Source organism: Ovis aries, chromosome 21 (genome assembly GCF_016772045.2).
Source record: "Ovis aries strain OAR_USU_Benz2616 breed Rambouillet chromosome 21, ARS-UI_Ramb_v3.0, whole genome shotgun sequence".
Taxonomy (NCBI): domain Eukaryota; kingdom Metazoa; phylum Chordata; class Mammalia; order Artiodactyla; family Bovidae; genus Ovis; species Ovis aries.
The window spans coordinates 3,774,023-3,793,654 of record NC_056074.1 but is presented as its reverse complement, the minus strand read 5'-3'; positions in this window follow the sequence as shown (position 1 = coordinate 3,793,654).

Sequence of the window (19,632 nt, the reverse complement as noted above, 5' to 3'; positions counted from 1 at the left end):
GTTCTTAAACATTTAACAAACTTTATGTATTTAGAGATCCTTAAAGTGAAAAAAAAAAAAAACCAAAAAACCTTAAACTAAAATTAAGCTGAAGTCCTTCTTAGCAGCTATGAGAATACACAGAAAACACAATAATTTTGAAGAAAGCTAAGCGCCTACTCTCCCTCAACTTCTGCAGGCTATTTTGGAAAGGGAAATCATATTATCTGTGTGAACTACAAATTGGCACCTACCAAGAGCGTTGTCGTGACTGACCAGCAAAGGCATTTGCCATCTGCCTCTACAGAGACTGAACCCCATGCTGCTATAGCTGTTGACCTTCAACATCCCCCTGAGGGAGTTCAGGGTGGAGTGAGGCGCTCTGTGCTCCAGGGAATCTGGTGGGACAGGTCTTTAGATAGTTGGATGTTTTTAGGAACAGATTTTAATATGGTCTCAATCTTTGCATCTCCTCAATATCTAGAGAAGCACTAAATCCCTTCATGGTGACACCAGATCTTCATGACTAACAAGAAACCTTTTGCAAAATGAGTGCTTCATGGTATTGAACTCCCCTTCACCAAGCTTCCCTGGTGGCTCAGAGGTTAAAGTGTCTGCCTGCAATGCAGGAGACTGGGTTCGATCCCTGGGTCAGGAATATCCCCCGGAGAAGGAAATGGCAACCCACTCCAGTATTCTTGCCTGGAGAATCCCATGGATGGAGGAGCCTGGAGGGCTACAGTCCATGGGGTCGCAAAGAGTCAGATGCGACTTCACTTTCACTTTTCACCAAACTTTATATATTGACTTTCCCCCACTGCCGCTTTGGAGCAGTCTCTCAGAGCTATCTGAGATGCTGCCTCCCAGGGTGCAGTCCTCATTTTGCCCCAAATAAAACTTAACTTGCAACTCTCAAGTTGTGCATCTTTTTTAGTCAACATATGTTTGCTTAAAAAAGAAAAAAACAAAGAACAGAGAGACTTTGGGTTCCACTCCAACAGGTAAAGAGCTTGGATGTTGTCACTCCCATTAGTATGATAAGGAAAAACTGGATACAGTAAAAGTCAACAGATTCTGCTGGAGCCATCAGAAAACTTAAGTTTTGCTATTAGTACAAATCACCCCTTAAAACTCTGGAGACACAGGCTAATAGAGTCAGGACTGAGCTCTTCTTGTTTAAAAGACAAGCTGTGGAAGCCAGGGACTGGTAGAAGTAGTTATAAGGTAATTTGTATGAGTTCCTAGGGGCTGATTGTAAATTTATTTGAGGATAAAAAACTTCTGTGCGTTGCAATCTTTGAGGATGCCAACATTCTCATTGGCTTCATTTCAAAAACACCCACCAGGTTCTCATGGTCAAAAGTCTAGAAAGATCCACTCCTGATTCTAGCAGGGTGAGGAAAAAATTAACCATTTTGAAATACACCCTGAGCACTGGTCTTTACAAAGGCCTCCTTTCAGTGGAAGACTTTATGACAGCCTTTTTCCTGCCTGGGGAAAGAGCATCATTTCAACTTGATTCTTATATGTATCTGTCCTGCTGAACTAAAGAGAAGATGAAGAGCTCAACAAACAAAAAGCATCTGTAGATTTCACATCTCAGGATATGAGTTCACTAAATGATTAAGATTTAATTATTACATTACCGAATGCTTTTTCTCCCATGTACCTTATCCACATATGACTATGAATCCAGAATAGCAATATCTTACAACTGAAATATCTAAAAGATAGCCTCTATCTGAGGATGATTTCTTAGAGAAGCCCAAAGGCCACAAGAGAGAAGACAGGACACTAAAGCAATTGTGGGCTTCCCTGGTGGCTCAGATGGTAAAGAATCTGCCTGCGGTGCAAGAGACCCGGATTTGATCCATGGGCCAGGAAGATCCCCTGAAGAAGGGAATGGCAACCCACTCCAGTATCCTTGCCTGGAGAATTCCAAGGACAGAGGAGCCTGGTGGGCTACTGTCTGTGGCATCATAAAGAGTCAGACAAAACTGAATGAGTAACAGTAAAGAAATTGTGAACCTCTGGAAACTATAGCCACAGTAAACATTAGACACAAGACACAAATCAACTCCTAAGTGGGTTAGAAGATATTCGCAATAAAGGCCTGTTACCACAGTTCCTATTATCTAATATAGCATATCCACCTTTCAACAAGAAGTCAGTCACAGAATGCTAGCTGGAAATCTCAAAATGTTAGAGATTAAACAATACACTTGTAAGTAATCCACTGGTCAATATAGAAGTTTCAAGATAAAAGAGTAATTTGAAACTGAATGAAAATGAAAATATAATTTATCAATATTTGTGAGATATAGTAAAAGAAAAGGGCCATTTTTGAATTATTTTTGATTATTTAATTCATGTATTAAAAAAGGGGAAAGATCCAAAAGTTGATAACCTAAGTTTTCATCTAGAAAACTAGAAGAACGAATTAAATCCCAATTAAGTGAAGGAAAATAAATAATAAAAATTCAGGCAGAAATCAATGGAATTGAAAAATAGGAATTGACAAAAGCAAAACAAAAAACAGGTTCTTTGAAAAAGTTAATGAATTGATGTCCCTAGGAGAAGGCAATGGCACCCCACTCCATTACTCCTGCCTGGAAAATCCCATGGACGGAGAAGCCTGGTAGGCTGCAGACACACTACTGAAGTGACTTAGCAGTCAGCCTTAAACAAGAATAAGGGGGGCGATCACTATAAAACAATGCCATACATGCCAAAGGGGGTCATCAAGGCCTCAAAACCATGACTAATAAACTCTGGGAACTTTTTAGGCCCAACCATAGGCAATTAGGAAAAGGCACAGCTGGCAGGCCTCATGGCAGAAAGGTGTCCTTCCACACTGACATGGTGTACAGCCAATGCATTGCAGTCTCAGAAGGGAATTGCAGTCAAGGACTCAGGCTGCCCTGGCTTGCTGTTCTCTATCGTATATTTATTCCCTAGCTTAGATGCCTCATTTTATAGGCCACATTTTCAAAGGCCTTCAGTTGAGGACTTTCTCAGGTTGTCTATCAAAATGCCCATACTCATTCTTACCATTATGGGGAACTAGATTTAAAGACATTCTTCTTCACTCTGACTCAGTATTCAGTACTTTTTCTGTTCTGAGACTCCCTATGGCCGTTCTCCCCCAATCCCCTGGCCCACAATACTATAGAAGGCTTTGGTGCTCCCTTAGCATTGAGGCAATTCCCACGTGTACACCAAACCACCCTCCTCCACCACCCTACCCTTAACTAGCACTGTTCCAAGGGGGAAATAGGAAGAGGGGTGGAGAAGAGTTAGTGTTTCTTTGTTTTAACTCCTTGCCTAAACTAACAAAGTCAGTGGCTAAAGGCTTGACCTTAACTTTCATTTTGGCCTGTCTTAAATGCGTACTCTGCCCCTTGACAGGTCAGCTCTGTGAGTCCAGCTATTTCCTGACAGTGGTAGCTAGTGAAAACAGGAGTAATAAAAGGGTAATAAAGGAAGTCTATGAACCACTCTATGACCCAAAATTTGATAACTTAGATTAAATGGACCAATTTCTAGAAAGACAAAATCTACTGAAACTCACAAAAGGAGAAATAATCTGAGTAGGCCTAATTTTTAAAGATATGGAGTAATTAGTAACTATCCATAAAAGAAAATACTAACCACAGATGACTTGTGAATTCAACCACACATTTAAATAAGCTATGATACTAATTCTCCTCAATCTTTTCCAGAAAATATAAGCACAGGAAACTTTTTCTTTATTTTTTTGAGGCCAGATTTACCCTAATATTAAAACCAGATAAAGATATTGCATATAGAAAAGCTACATACTAAAACCATTAAACACATTACAAGAAAGGAAAGCTATAGACCAATAAATCTTGAAGGAATGCAGACTCAAAAATCCTCCACAAAATATTAGCAAATAGAAATCAACAATATACACTTTATGTTATGAGGATGGCACTTGACCTCTGTGGTCTTGTTCCTCCTCAGAAGTCACAGCCACAGAATAATAAGAAAAGCATCAGCTACATCCTGATTGAGTGCCAGGCTACCAAATGGATGGCCACTGTTCCTCAAAACCATCAGAGTCATGCAAACCGAAGCAAATCTGAGTAACTCCCACATCCAAAAGAAGTCCAGCGTTTCAAAACTACTTATAGTCTACTGTCTTAAAGTCCCCAGAATTCACTTCTACCACACTTTATCGGTTGAGCCATTCATTAATATCAGTCCAGATTGAAAAGGAAAGCAATTTTTTTTTTTTTTTTGCTCTGTGAAAGATTAGTTTAAGAAGTTGAAAAGACAAATCAGACTGAAGGAAAATATTTACAAATTACGTAACTTACAACAGACTAGTATCTAGAATACAAAAATAATTATCACAACTCAAAACAAGTTTAATTAGAAAATAATTAAAAGGTTTAAATTCTTTTGTGGTACTAGAGGTGAGGGTGGGGGCAATCAAGGGTATTAGAAACTTCCAGTATAAGACAAATAAGTATTAAACATATAATATACAACATAAAAAATATAATTAATACTTCTATGTGCTTTATATGAAAGGTGTTAAGAAAGTCAATCCTAACAGTTTTCATCACAAGGAAAATATTTCTTTTCTGTTTCTATAATTTTATATCTACATGAGATGATGGATATTTACTAAACTTATTGTGATAATCATGTCACATATGTAAGTCAAACAATTATGCTATACACCTTAAACTTGTACAGCTGTCAATTACTTCTCAATAAAATTGCAAGAAAGCAAAAAGAAGACATAACTCAAGGTACACAGATAGCACGTAAGCACATGAAAAGACATTCGATATTATTAGCCTTTAGGGAAATACTAATTAAAACCACAATGAGATGCCACTACAATATCTATCAGAACGACTAGATCAGAAAATGGTGACACCACCACACGCTGGGAAGAGTGCAGAGATATTAGATCTTTCATACACTGTGTGTGGGAATATAAAACAGAGCAGTCACTCTGGAATCATTTTGGCAGTTTCTTTAAAAACGAAATAAGCAAATAGAAGATCATGTGAAATTATACCCCTTGGCATTTATAACAGAAAATTGAAAAATTAGGTACTTACAAAAACTTACACATTAATACTTGTAGCAGTCTCATTCATAATAGCCAAGACCCGAAATCCACATAGATATCCTACAACATGTGAATGGTTAAATAAATTGTTCTACAGCCATACCATGGAAGAGTACTTAGAAAGAAAAAGAAACAAATTATTAAGACCTGTAACAACTTGGGTGAACCTCTAGAGAATTACACTAAATAAATAGGAGCCAATCCAAAAAAGCTGACGTCCCATTTATATGAAATTCTTGAAATGACAGGCAGTCGTGGCTATAAAACTAAAGCATCAAGGATCACTGTAGGGATGCCAGTCTCCTGTATGTTTACTGTGTTAGGGTCAATGCCCTAACTGTGCTATTATATTATAGTTTTGCGTGATGTTGCCACTAGGGAAGCTGGGTAAACACCGTATCGGGTCTCTGTAACTTTTTTTCTCCTAACTTTTATTGTTCAATCGCTAAGTCACGTCCAACTCTTTGTGACCCCATGGGCTGCAACATTCCTTGACCATCTCCTAAAGTTTGTTCAAACTCAGGTCCATTGAGTCAGTGATGCCATCCAACCATCTCATCTTCTGTTGTCCCCTTCTCCTCCTGCCTTCAATCTTTCCCAAATCAAGCTCTTTCAGTGAGTCAACTTTTCACATCAGGTGGCAAAGTATTGGAGCTTTAGCTTCAGCATCGTTCCTTTCAATGAATATACAGGGTTGATTTCCTTTAGGATGGATTGGTTTGATCACCTTATTTTGCTGTGATATAATAGATATGTACAAATAAAAATTGTACATATTTAAGATGTACAATGTGATGATTTGATACACCTACATATTATGAAATGATTCAGTTCAGTTCAGTTCAGTCACTCAGTCATGTCTGACTCTTTGCAACCCCATGCACGCCAGGCCTCCCTGTCCATCACCAATTCCAGGAGTTCACTCAGCCTCACGTCCATTGAGTCAGTGATGCCATCCAGCCATCTCATCCTCTGTCATCCCCTTCTCCTCCTCTGTCGTCCCCTTCTCCTCCTGCCCCCAATCCCTCCCGGCATCAGAGTCTTTTCCAATGAGTCAACTCTTCACATGAGGTGGCCAAAGTACTGGAGTTTCAGCTTCAGCAGCATTCCCTCCAAAGAAATCCCAGGGCTGATCTCCTTCAGAATGGACTGGTTGGATCTCGTTGCAGTTCAAGTGACTCAAGAGTCTTCTCCAATGAAATGTTAACCACAAAGTTAAATAATACATCTGTCATCTCATATAGCTACTGTGTATGTGTGTGTGTGTGTATGTGATGAGAACACTTAAGATCCACTCTCTTAACCAATTTCTAGTACACAATGCAGTATTATCTAGAATTACTATGCTGCACATTAGATCCTCAGATCATACACACATTCTAGCTCCATATATTTCTATAATGATCTGAATTCAACAAGTTTTCTAAACTAAATTTTATTAGCACCTTATTATTGTTGTGTTGAGTCACTAAGTCATGTCAAACTCTTTTTGTGACCTCATGGACTGTAGCCCACCAAGCTCCTGGGTCCATGGGATTTCCAAGACAAGAACACTGAAGCAGATTGCCATTTCCTTCTCCACAGGATCTTCACGACCCAGAGATTAAACCCCTGTCACCTGCATTGGCAGATGGATTCTTTACCATTGAATGACCAGGGAAGCCCTAGAAACTGATATAGTTTTTTCATTGCATAGCTTCATCATTCCTCGCCTCCCTCTCAGTGACAGGCCATTCCAGACCCTTCTTTCTCTACAGAGGATGTGGATGGCACCGATGGTTTATTGATGGCTGCAGGTGCCACTTTGCTTTCCAGGACAGATTGGAGAAGAATTTTCTGAAGCACATTTCTCCAATACCTGAGAGGCAAAAGGAATGAGACACCTGACACCATCTCCATTAGCAACGTTAGCCAGGTAAGCCTGCCACACCCTGGACTTCTGCAGACACAGCTGCCTGGGAACCAAGAATGGCTTCCTGATTCTCGGCCAGCTAATCTTCTGCATGGCCTACAGGATAGGATTATAGTTTTGCACTGAAAAAACACTCTGGTAAATCTAATTATGACTCTAAATACTCTGTCCTGGGGCTTTTCTGATGTGATGGTAGGAGTCAGGCAGGTGAAAACCTACTTGATTACACAAGGGCAAGCTTGAAAGTGCCAGTAGCTAAAACTACCTAAGGAAACCCTTGATCAAGAGGGAAAGGAAGCTGATAAATCAATCCATGGTTCTTCTTATGATATCTGAGATGGTATTTATAAAAAGGTTCCTAATATACTCCTCATAAAGTTCTAGCAAAATTGAGCCTATATCCTCATGGCAGAGAAAAATTACTCCTTCTTTTATAATTCTCTCTGGTGTTTCAGAACTCAAAACCCTGGGATAATCTCCCATAGTCTCTAACTTTCAGAGAAACGCAGGTTAATGTGAATAGAAAACTCTTACCATTGCTTTCTATTTCAGCTTAAAGATAAACTTATTTAGAGAATCTATTCTGACCTCATCCTCAAAATTCAAACCAATTTTTTTCATAGGAGTCTTTCATAGTATACCCTTTACAGCTATAGCATTTATCTCAAAATTTAGTGCCACTTTGCTTGTAAAATATTTGTTGGATTATGATATCCACGATGTCAGAAAACATTCTCTATTGTAAAGAGAATGCTATACATTCTGTCATCCTTACATTGTCTGACATGTAAATAGGACTCAATAAATGTAAACAATGAATAAATAAGTTATATACAAGTAGAAAATAACAGAATGGAAATCATAGCAGAAGCTAGTTATACCTGAAAAGTTCAAAATAATCTACAATGATCTCAAAATATAAACTTTAATTGAAAAAGAAGTATACCTTACAATAGGTTAAAAAAATACAGGGCATATTTTATAAAGCAACATAAAATAATTATGTTCAAGAATTTCATTTCAGAAATATTGAAAGTGGCAAGAAACTATAAAATTCCTGAAACAAGAAACCTAAAGTGGGAAAGGTGATCTATATCTATGTGCATAGTTCTTTATGTGTGAACATGAATGACTAGTCAGAGCTAAAAGTGAAAGTGAAAATTGCTCAGTTGTGTCCAACTCTTTGTGACCCCATGGACTATACAGTCCATGGAATTCTCCAGGCCAGAGCACTGGAGTGGGTAGCCTTTCCCTTCTCCAGGGGAATCTTCCCAACCCAGGAATCAAACCCAGGTCTACCACATTGCAGGCAGATTCTTTACCAGCTGAGCCACCAGGAAAGCCGGGTTACAGCTAAAAGAGAAATCCAAGTGTAGGAGCACATTTACTGTGTCAACTTTATTAACAGAAGACAAAGCCATGTCTTTAGATGCCTAAACAGAAGTACAAGATAACAAAGAAATACTTAGGGATGTCTTGAAACTGATGAGGAAATAAGGAAATCAATGAAGGAGAAAATATACACTGATGAATGTTGATTAATTCTTGGAAAGTTGGAAAAAAGAGTATGAAAGATTTAAAAACAAAATAAATGAGAAAATAACCACTGTTAAACCACAGTATTGTATTTGAAATTAAACAAAAAAAAGTGGTGAGGTGTTTATTTATTTATGGTATAGTTTAAAACAAAAATGAGAAGAAAAATTGAAGCATGCTCCAAAATAATGTTCAGTGTTCCCAAAAGGTTGTGTTTGTGTGTAACCTAAAAGCAAATATCACAGAAATTAAGAAAATATATATATATATATATATAGATGAAAAATGATTTGTAAAAAGTAATCAAGTATATGAGCAGCTCAGATATGAAGTATAACATATCGGTTATGTGGAACTGCAAGAAAGAGACAAAGGGCACAGTGGTGAGAGCAGAATGCAAGGGAAAGCCAAAGTGAGAAATGAATGAAAAATATCACAGGAGGTCAAAATATTATAGAAAATGTGTTTCAAGCATAGAAAGGACCAGAGGTCACCCTGAAGAAGCCTACAGAGTAAAAATTATAAGAATAAATTATTGACCAATGAAATAGATACCGCTAAAATATTAAATTAATTCCTTGCTTGCTTGTCTCAGTTTTCACAAAGAAAATAAGGGACAAATGCTAAGAACAGACATTAATTTCCCTTGGGAGAGAAAAGAAATATTACAGGAAATTGTGATCATGCCAGAACAGGTAATCAAAAATAATGGTTGAAACCACTCACATAAATAATATTTTTAAAAATCCAATAGTCAATGGCCAGGTATGTCTCACTTGTTTTATTGGGGAAATCCTGAAGAAAAACGTAATGAAAAAAGCAAGAGGAGTAATGAAGGGCAGAGTTCCTCTGCAGTCAGCCTTTTTCTAAGCCTTATGTTTAAGGGATACAACATTTTTTTTTCTTTTTTTGGGAAGATAAGAGATCAGTAAAAAGAGCTCCTTTCTCTTATGAAGTCCTCAATTCTATTCACGTATCAAATTAGTCACAAGCATTTGTATCACTGTTTATTATGCTGCTTACAAATATATATACCCTTGATTTTGGCACTGTGCAGTAAGGAAAGATTGCAGGGGCTGTCAGCCAGGGTGGGGGCGGGGAGCATGGCTAAGCATTTAATTATAAACAAGTAAATATATGTGTATTAAATGATAAATAAAATAAAATATCTTTCAAAAGTATAAATAACAGAGTAAAAAAATAGATTAAAATAGTCTATTTACTGCCTCTAAATACTTGTTGCACAAAATGAGGAAATATGCATGACTTCACTTAACACAGAGGTCTTACATGTTGTTGTTCAGTCACCCAGTCGTGTCTGAATGTTTGTGACTCGGTGGACTGCAAAGCACACCTCCCTGTCCTTCACCATCTCCTGGAGTTTGCCCAAGTTCATGTCCATTGCTTCAGTGATGCTGTCCAGCCATCTCATTCTCTGACCCCCTCTTCTCCTTCTGCCCTCAATCTTTCCCAGCATCAGGGACTTTCCCAATGATTCAGCTACTCACATTAGATGACCAAAATACTGGAGTTTCAGCTTTAGCATCAGTCCTTCCAATGATTATTCAGGGTCGATTTCCCTTGAGATTGACTGGTTTGATCTCCTTGAGGTCCACGGGACTCTCAGGAGTCTTCTCCAGCCCCACAGTTTGAAGACATCAATTCTTTGGTGCTCTGCCTTCTTTATGGTCCAGCTTTTATAACTGCATATGACCATGGAGAAGACCATAGTCATGACTATACAGACCTTTGTCTATAGAGTAATGTCTCTGCTTTTCCACACACTGTCTAGGTTTGCCATAGCTTTCCTGCCAAGAAGCAATCATCTGATTTCATGGCTGCAGTTACCATCTGCGGTGATTTTAGAGCCCAAGAAGAGGAAATCTGTCACCTCTTCCAGCTTTTCCGCTTCTATTTGCCATGAAATAATGATCGCCAGATGTCATGATCTTAGTTTTTAATATTTAATTTTAAGCCAGTTCTTTCACTCTCCTCCTTCACCCTCATCAATGGGCTCTTTAGTTCCTCTTTGCTTTCTGTCATTAGAGTGGTATTATCCCCATATCTGAGGTTGTTGATGTTTCTTCCACCTGTCTTGATTCCAGCTTGTAACTCATCCAGCTGGGCATTTCTCATCAGCCCTGTCATACTCTGTTCTCAATCTTGAGCCGATCATTTGTTCCATACAGGGTTCTAACTGTTGCTTCTTGACATACATGCAGGCTTCTCAGGAGACAGGTAAGATGGTCTGATATTCCCATCTCTTTAACAGTTTTCCACACTTTGTTGTGATCCACATAGCCAAAGTCCTATGCCCGGAAGTAAATCTGAAACAAGAGAGGATAGATGTGATGGTGGAGTGTGAAGTTGGAACATAACCTGGATGTTGGGATCTGTAATGAAAGATGAAAATTCCCCTCCATTTCAAAACAGAAAAAAAGTTAATATTTGTATTTAATTATGCAAGACATTTACCTATATAACCCACTGATAACTGGGTTCAAGATGGATTAAAGATGATTGAATATATTCATTCATCTACTCAGTACCTCCCTCAATGAATAAATGAATGGCCTGCTGTATATAATCAATTTGCCAATCTAATGGACACAAGGACAAATAAGCGACAATCTCTGTCTTTAAAGAGTGTATGCATTTGGAGGGATTCATACTTGTAAAAGGAATGTAGAGTAATTGCTTCTAAGTGGTATGAAGACTCCCTTATGGGATGTATGAGACATAAATGGAACATTTCGAATTATTTTTAGAGCAAAAAGAGAATCAGGAAAGGAATTATAAGGTGATGTCAACTGATTTAAATTTGTGAGAAGAGAAAAGCTCTGTAGTTGGAGCTAGAGCTGGTTGTGATTTGTAAAGAATATTCCCAGCAGTGTGAAAATTATGGATAAAGCGTAAGGAGTTATGTGTCAGCATGGTGCCTTCCAAGACCTGAAAGTATGTCAAATTAAGTAGAAGAAGCAAGGAAGAGGTGATAAGGAGACTGAGAAGTGAATGACAGGGATAATCTTAGAGGGAAACTTTTCCCTCCTTACTTTCACTTATATATTGCTTTCTTATTTGATGTTAAAAACAAAAATAATGAATATTTTGTGATCATTTGTTCTTCATGAAAAATATGCTTGATATATTCACCCCAGAGAGCTCTATGTGGTAAAAGCAAGAATTTCTTATATGATTCCTATTTTACTAAATCCAATTATTGTTGTAGCAAGAATCCAGTCTGTGATGTTTTTCAATAAGTGATCATGTTAATTTTATTAATAGTTAATGTAACTACCTTAAAGATATATTGTTTTTGAGATGAATAGAATGATAATGATTATTTTCTTTCTTAAACATGCTTTTCAGAGAAAAGATTAAATAATGTATTCAAGATCAATGTTGAAGACTTTTAGAAGTAACGAGCTAATACTTAGGACATCTAGAATACAAGTGTTTAGCAAAGTGCATCATCCTTTTCAACATTATATTTGGTATCTGAATATTGATGATTATGCAAAATAGATAGGAAGCCCCAAAGAACATCTAGAATACCTGGAAGTTAAAGCAACTGGAATGAAAATAAAACATCAGAAGAAAGAAGGAAAGAATAAAAGAGAGAGAAAGAAAAAGAAAAGGGGCTTTTTAGTTGCTAAGGTTCATGTTTTGATTATTAATGGCCCTATATATTTCAGAAACTTTTGAATGAAATGACAAGTTCACCTAAGCCTTTTAAAAAATCAACAAATTGATAATCTTGCTATACTGAAAAATAAAGGAACAGATATGAATTAATAATATCAGGAAAGAGAAAGTATAAAACACTAAAGATTTTACTATATTAAAACATAATATAGAAATATTATGAACAATTTTATGCCCACAAATCTATCAACTAGGATGAAAAGGACAAATTCTTTAACAGATACAAAAATCCAAAGCTCATCTAAGAAGGCATTTAAAATTGGTACAGTCATCAGTCTACTAAAGTAAGTGGTACCTTAGCTAAGTTTCCCTGACAAAGAAAATAAGCAGCCCAAATGGACATTTCTGTCAAATTCTACCAAATACTTAATGACAAAATTAGGCCAACTATATGCAAAGTTTTCTAAGACATAGGCGAGAACACTTTATAACTTGTTTTACAAGGCAATCATTATCCTTACACCAAAGATATTATAGAACAAAAATATTATAAGAAAAATAGATATAAACCAATATTTCTCATTGGTATGGATACAAAAATGTTTCATTAAAATATTTGCAAATCCAATCCAGTAATAAATTAAAAGAATAGCACACTACATCTGGGAGGGAGTAAGGATAGCTAACCAAGGAATGCAAGGTTGTTTAAACATTTTAAAATCAGTCAGCGTAATTCATCATAACAGACTAAAGAGAAAAAAAACAACATGACCATCTAAAATATACAGAAAAAGGATTAGACAAAATATAACATCCATACATGTTAAAACCCAGAGCAAACTTATAAGCAAACAAAACTTCCTAATTCTAGTAAAGCCTATCTACACAAAAATTATATTGCCAGCAGTATATTTAATGGCTTAAAATGGCTTGCTTTTCTTTTAAAATTAGGGAAAAGGAAAGGATGTGCACTCGAACAGTCCTATTCAACATCATAATAGATGTCCTAGACAGTACAAAAAGATGATAAAAATGAGTACATGTTGTGTAGACTGGAGTGGAAATAATTATATGACTTTATAGTCTACATAGTTTCCCAAAGAGTCAATAAAGATGAAAGTTAATAGAACTAAAAAGTGAAGTTAGCAAAACTGTAAGATACAATATCAACATACAAAAATCAATCATATTTTATACATACTCAATGGGCAATTGAAAATCATTTTTCAAAGTAAAATTTGATTTAGCACCCAAGTCATAAGATGCACAGACATCTTCAAAAATGTATGCAAGTTTATTTGCTATAAAATCTAAACTATGATTGAGAGAAAACCTAAGAGAAGGTATATAAATGTAGACTCAGTACTATATTTCAGGTCCATACATTCAGCAGGGCTTCCCAGGTGACACTTTTGGTAGAGAGACTGCCTGCTAATGTAGAAGACACAGGAGACACAAGTTCCATCCATGCGTCAGGATGATCCTCTGGAGGAGGGCATGACAACCCACTGCAGTATTCTTGCCTGGAGAATCGGATGGACAGAGGAGCCTGGTGGGCTACAGTCCATCGGATTGCAAAGAGTCAGACACTACTGAAGAGACTTACACACACACACACACACACACACACACACACACACACGCACACTAAGCATATCCCAGCCCAAATGCCAGCAGGGTTGTTGGTAGCAGTGGAAAAACTACTTTTGAAAGCTATTCGGAAATACAAAGGAATAAGAATTTCCAAAGCATTCTGGAATAAGAACAAAGTTGCAAGATGTATATTACAGATTTGAAGATTTATAAAGCTATAGACAGTATATTAAAAAGCAGAGACATTACTTTGCCAACAAAAGTCCGTTTAGTCAAGGCTATGGTTTTTCCAGTGGTCATGTATGAATGTGACAGTTGGACTGTGAAGAAAGCTGAGCACCAAAGAATTGATGCTTTTGAACTGTGATGTTGGAGAAGACTCTTGAGAGTCCCTTAGACTGCATGGAGATCCAGCCAGTCCATCTTAAAGGAGATCAGTCCTGAGTGTTCAATGGAAGGACTGATGCTGAAGCTGAAACTCCAATACTTTGGCCACCCGATGCAAAGAACTGACTCATTTGAAAAGACCCTGATGCTGGGAAAGATTGAAGGTGGGAGGAAAAGGGAATGGTAGAGAATGAGATGGTTAGATGGTATCACCAACTCAATGGACATGGGTTTGGATAAACTCCTGGAGTTGGTGATGGACAGGGAGGCCTGGCGTGCTGCAGTCCATGGGGTCACAAAGAGTTGGACACAACTGAGTGAATGAACTGAACTGAACTGAACTGAAAGCTATAGCAATCAAGAAACTGTAGTATTGGTGAAAGAATAGGCCCTTAGATCAATAAAACAGAATTGAGGGCACAGAAAAGACCCCCAAAATATTAATATCATCAGGTAATTTTCAATAACATTATCAAGGTAATTAACAAAAAAATGGTATTCTTTTCAACAAATGCTAATGGAGAAATTGAACTGCATTAAAAAACTAAATATTAAAGCTTACCTTGTGCCACATACAAAAATTAACTTGAACTGAAGTTACATGCAAATATCTACAAAAATACAGAAAATATGTCCTTTGGTAAGGCCAATATTTTTTAATAGGACATAAAAATGCAAATGATAAAAAATATACTTCATCAAAATTAAAATTTTCTCCTTGTGTAAATGTACTATTAAGAAAATTAAAAGACATCTGTATACTAGGAGAAGATATTTACAAAACACGTCTCCAACAAAGAACTAACTCAGAAAATATAAAGATCTTTCAGAAGTCAATAATAAGTAATCAAACTACTAAGAAAAAAGTGGGCAAAACATCTGAGGAGATTTTTTTCTAGAGATTTATGGATGACAAACATGTAAAATGATACTCAATATCATTAGTCATTAAAAAATGTAAATGAAAATTATAATGAATACTACAAAACTATAATTTGAGATATAACTAAACGCCTGTCAATATCTATAGCTGGTGAGAAGGTAGAGCAGTTGGAAGTGTCTCATATATTGCTAGTGAGAATGCAAAATGATAGAGCTATTTTAGAAAATACATCAGCAATTTCTTATAAAAGTTACACCATATGATCCAGAAATACAACTTCTAGATGTTTATGCAAGATAAGGAAAAACTTATGTCTACACAAAATCCTGTTCACAAACATTTACAGCAGATTATATCATAGAGATTAAATTCATAATCTCCCAAAACTCAGAACAATTAAAATGTCTACAATTGGTAAGAGATAGAATATGGTGCATTAGACCTCCCTGATGGTACAATGGATAAAAAATCTGCCTGCCAATGCATGGGACACAGGCTCAGCCCCTGGTCCAGGAAGATCCCATATGCAGCAGAACAATGAAGCCAATCACCACAACTACTAAGCCTGCACGCTAGCACCCACGAGTAGTTGAAGTAGTACTGCAATTACTGAAGCCTGCATGCCTGGAACCTGTGCTCCACAACAAGAGAAGCCACAACTAGAAAGTAGCCCCCACTCGCTGCAGCTAGAGAAAGCCAGTGAGCAGCCACAAAGATACAGCATGGCCCAAAGTAAATAAATAAATACATAACTTTAGAAAAAGAAATATGGTTCATCCATAGAATGAAATTCTACTTGGCAATATAGCAGCACGGAAGAATCACAAAGATATGAAAGGAAAGGAATTGTATAGTATGATGGCTACATTCTTGATTGTTCCGTTTATAAGATACTCATGAAAAGGCAAAATCACAGGGCCAGAAACCAGATCAGTCATTTCCAGAGGCTGCTGCCAGGGAGAAAGGGATGTTTATGATGATAAAGAGATATGAGGGAGATATCAGTTTGACAGAAATATTATTTGTCTTAGTTTTGGTGGTGCGCTTATGTGTTAGAGCATATAGAACTGTATTAGAGACCCGTGTTAGAGAGTGTGTTAGGGCGGAGTTTATGGTGCTAAAAGGATAACTCAACCAAATTTTGTTAAAAAGATAAATGCTGAGTAAATACTGTAGAATAGAGATTATTGGCAATACAGGGGCCTGAGAGCAGACTAGTTAGCCTGTTTTTAAACTGGCCAAACTATTTGTTGTATAGTAGATAATAATGCTGAAAAGTTGAAACTGGTATTTTTGAAACTATTTCTAAGTGGGGCTTATAATTCTGTGAAACTGTAATATCAAGTCAAAAGTTACAAGGCCAAAAACTGATGGAATGTATCCAGCTCCTAGCTTTAGGAATATGATGTTCACAATGAGTCCTTTCCCTTTTACTAGATAATAATAAATTACTGGGAATTTTCACCTTCCAGAGCAAACACTTCAGTGCTCCACCTTGTCAGCAGTTGAGCTTAAGTGCCTCACTGCTTTTTGCCAATGCATTGAAAAAAGTGTGGTTTTGAAAAGTGGTATATAACTATAAAGTTTTGAATTAAGGAATATATAAAGTCAAAATGATAAAAGATAACCAATCATCTCTCACCCTCAACCTTGCCTTCCAATAGAGATACTCCCCATAGTAATGGCAGAGTAATTAATCAGACAGCCATGAGATAGCAAATGTCATAGGAAAAGAAGTAACTTGTTTATGAATACCTTGAATGTCAGATAATGAAATATTAGTTTTAGGTTCATTGATTAGATTTCAAGTGCAAAACACCATGGGAAAGATAAATTATTTGAATTCACACTTAGATGTAAGTTACTTGTCATATATTGTTTTCTTCCCTGAGAATGTACTTTAAGATAGAATGACTATAAAGCACAAATCTACTGGGAGCTACTAAGGGATCTGGTCATGATGAAGGCAGAAGTCTCAATTACCAGGGTCTTAAAGGTTTCTGATGAAGCTCTACTTATTTTAATATTGTGTTAGAGTACAGCACTGTGCCTAGAATGCCTAACATTGTGCCTAGAAAACTAACAATTATGAATTGATACCTTAGTAAATGACAGGAAAAATGTCCACATTAAAAATTATCAGACTTAATTGGATTTCTTGCCTTTACACTCCTCCTCCATTAGATCTTATTCCTACCTCCTTGGTCAGCACTACTGAACCCAGATTTTGTAAGTTATGATGCTTCATGCATAATTTTCTCAGATCTACAGCATACTCTGTAACAGAATACAAAATTTATTAATAGATAGCTGTATAATTTCCTGTATGTGTTTCACACTTTCAGCCCCTCCCACTTTAGTTTCCCCCCACCTCAACCACACAGATTTGTCCATATCTCCTTGTCATGTTTCATTACATATGTAACCGGGTTTTATTTACTTGTTTTTGCATCCATAATACAGTACACATTGAGTCTTTTCCTGGAATGCATATCTCCCTTTTATTCTGGTGAAACAGACTCCTCTGTAAGACACGGTTCAGAAGTTGCCTTCTGGGTGAAAAATTTTTTGCACAGTATGGGCTTAAATTTCTGTTTTTGCTACCTTAATTCTTTGTTTGTAATACTGTTGTAATTACTATGGCATTTTCATGCACTAAATTATTTATATTTCTTCTTTCTCCTTCACTAACAACATTTACATTTGCTTGTCTAAAGGGAGAATTTATGTCATATTAATCTCATAAATCTTACTATCTAACACTGTGCATGGAATATGGTAGTTGCTAAATACATTATAGATTAAATTGAACAAACCATGTATTTTGAGCACTTAGAGTAAATCTATTTCAAAATGGCCAGTAAGACTACTTTTGGAGTCATTAGTGACTACTGTGTGTTATTAACTGGAAACTCTTCTGCATAAAAGATGCGGCAATTGTAACTTATCTAACAGTAACTGTTCATTAGATCAGCTGTTTAGTTTATGTAACACTAGATCCAAGAAGAATACTTTTATCATCAATATTTAGTCCTAGATTTCATGCATTGTGACAGATACCAAAACCTAGTCATATTTGTGTCTTCAACACTTAGTTTTTTGCTGATAATAGAGACAATTAAATGTTTTCATATTTTAATTCAAAATATGGATAAATTCAGTACATTTTTAAATAATATTTTCTAAAGCTGAGTCAGCACAGACTTGAATGAATTCTAAGTCTTACATCCTTACATGCTTTTCTAGTTCTAAGAGTATACATAGAATGGATGTTTCAATTTTTCTTAAAAATTGAAGACAACGTATAGTGATAGTATCGGAGAAGGCGATGGCACCCCACACCAGTACTCTGGCCTAGAAAATCCCATGGACGGAGGAGCCTAGTGGGCTGCAGTACATGGGGTTGCGAAGAGCTGGACATGACTTCACTTTCACTTTTCACTTTCATGCACTGGAGAAGGAAATGGCAATCCACTCTGGTGTTCTTGCCTGGAGAATCCCAGGGACGGGGGAGCCTGATGGGCTGCAGTCTATGGGATCACACAGAGTCAGACACGACTGAAGAGACTTAACAACAACAATAGTGATAGTATACAATAATATTTATGGTTAATTAATATGTATTATGATAATATGTATATTAATTAACCAACTGACCAAAAAAACAAACCAACATTCTAGCTTCCAATCTTGCATTAAAAGGAAAATTATGACAAAGCACAAACCCAGATAAAATGAAGACAGCACAAATAACAGATAATCTGATATAAAATTTCTGAAATCACTCAACCAAAAAAACTGCCAAACTTTAGTAAATGTTTAAATTATGCTAGAAGTTGTCAAAATGTAATTTTTAAAAGTATAATAAAATCACCATTCTCATACAAATATAAATGTATATGTGTGTTTGTGTGTGTGTGAGTGTGTGCACTCAGTTACTCAGTTCTATCCTACTCTTTGTGACCCCATGGGCTGTCGCCACCAGGCTCCTCTATTCATAGAATTTTCCAGCAAGAACACTGGAGGGGGTTGCCATTTCCTCCTCCAGGGGATCATCCAGACCCAGAGATCAAACCTGTGTCTCCTGCATTAGCAGGCAATTCTTTACCACTGTGCCACCTGGCAAGCTCATAGGAATGTATACTTGTCAAGAACATTATTTGATTCCATTAATTGATCAGAGGACAAGTAATATGATACAATTGGGTCAAAGGAGAATGCAATGGACAGACACATGTGTAGGAATTCAAGAATACTAATGTACTTATTAGATGCTAAATTGGTTATTATTCAATTAGTTATTATCCAATTGGTTATTATCCAATTAGTTATTATCCAATTGGTTATTATCCAAGTATATTATCATAACTTTCATGCAACAGTTTGTATTTCTATGAATGAACACCGTCTACTGTATTATCAGTTTTCTATAATTTTCAGTGTTGTAGTATATAACAGGATGATGAAAAGTGGGTATAATCTGAAAGAATAGGCCAGACAGGACACACAGAAATCTTTCCTTGACACTTAAAACTCATTCACATATATTCTTGATAGAAAGGCCTATAATACCATCTAAATTAA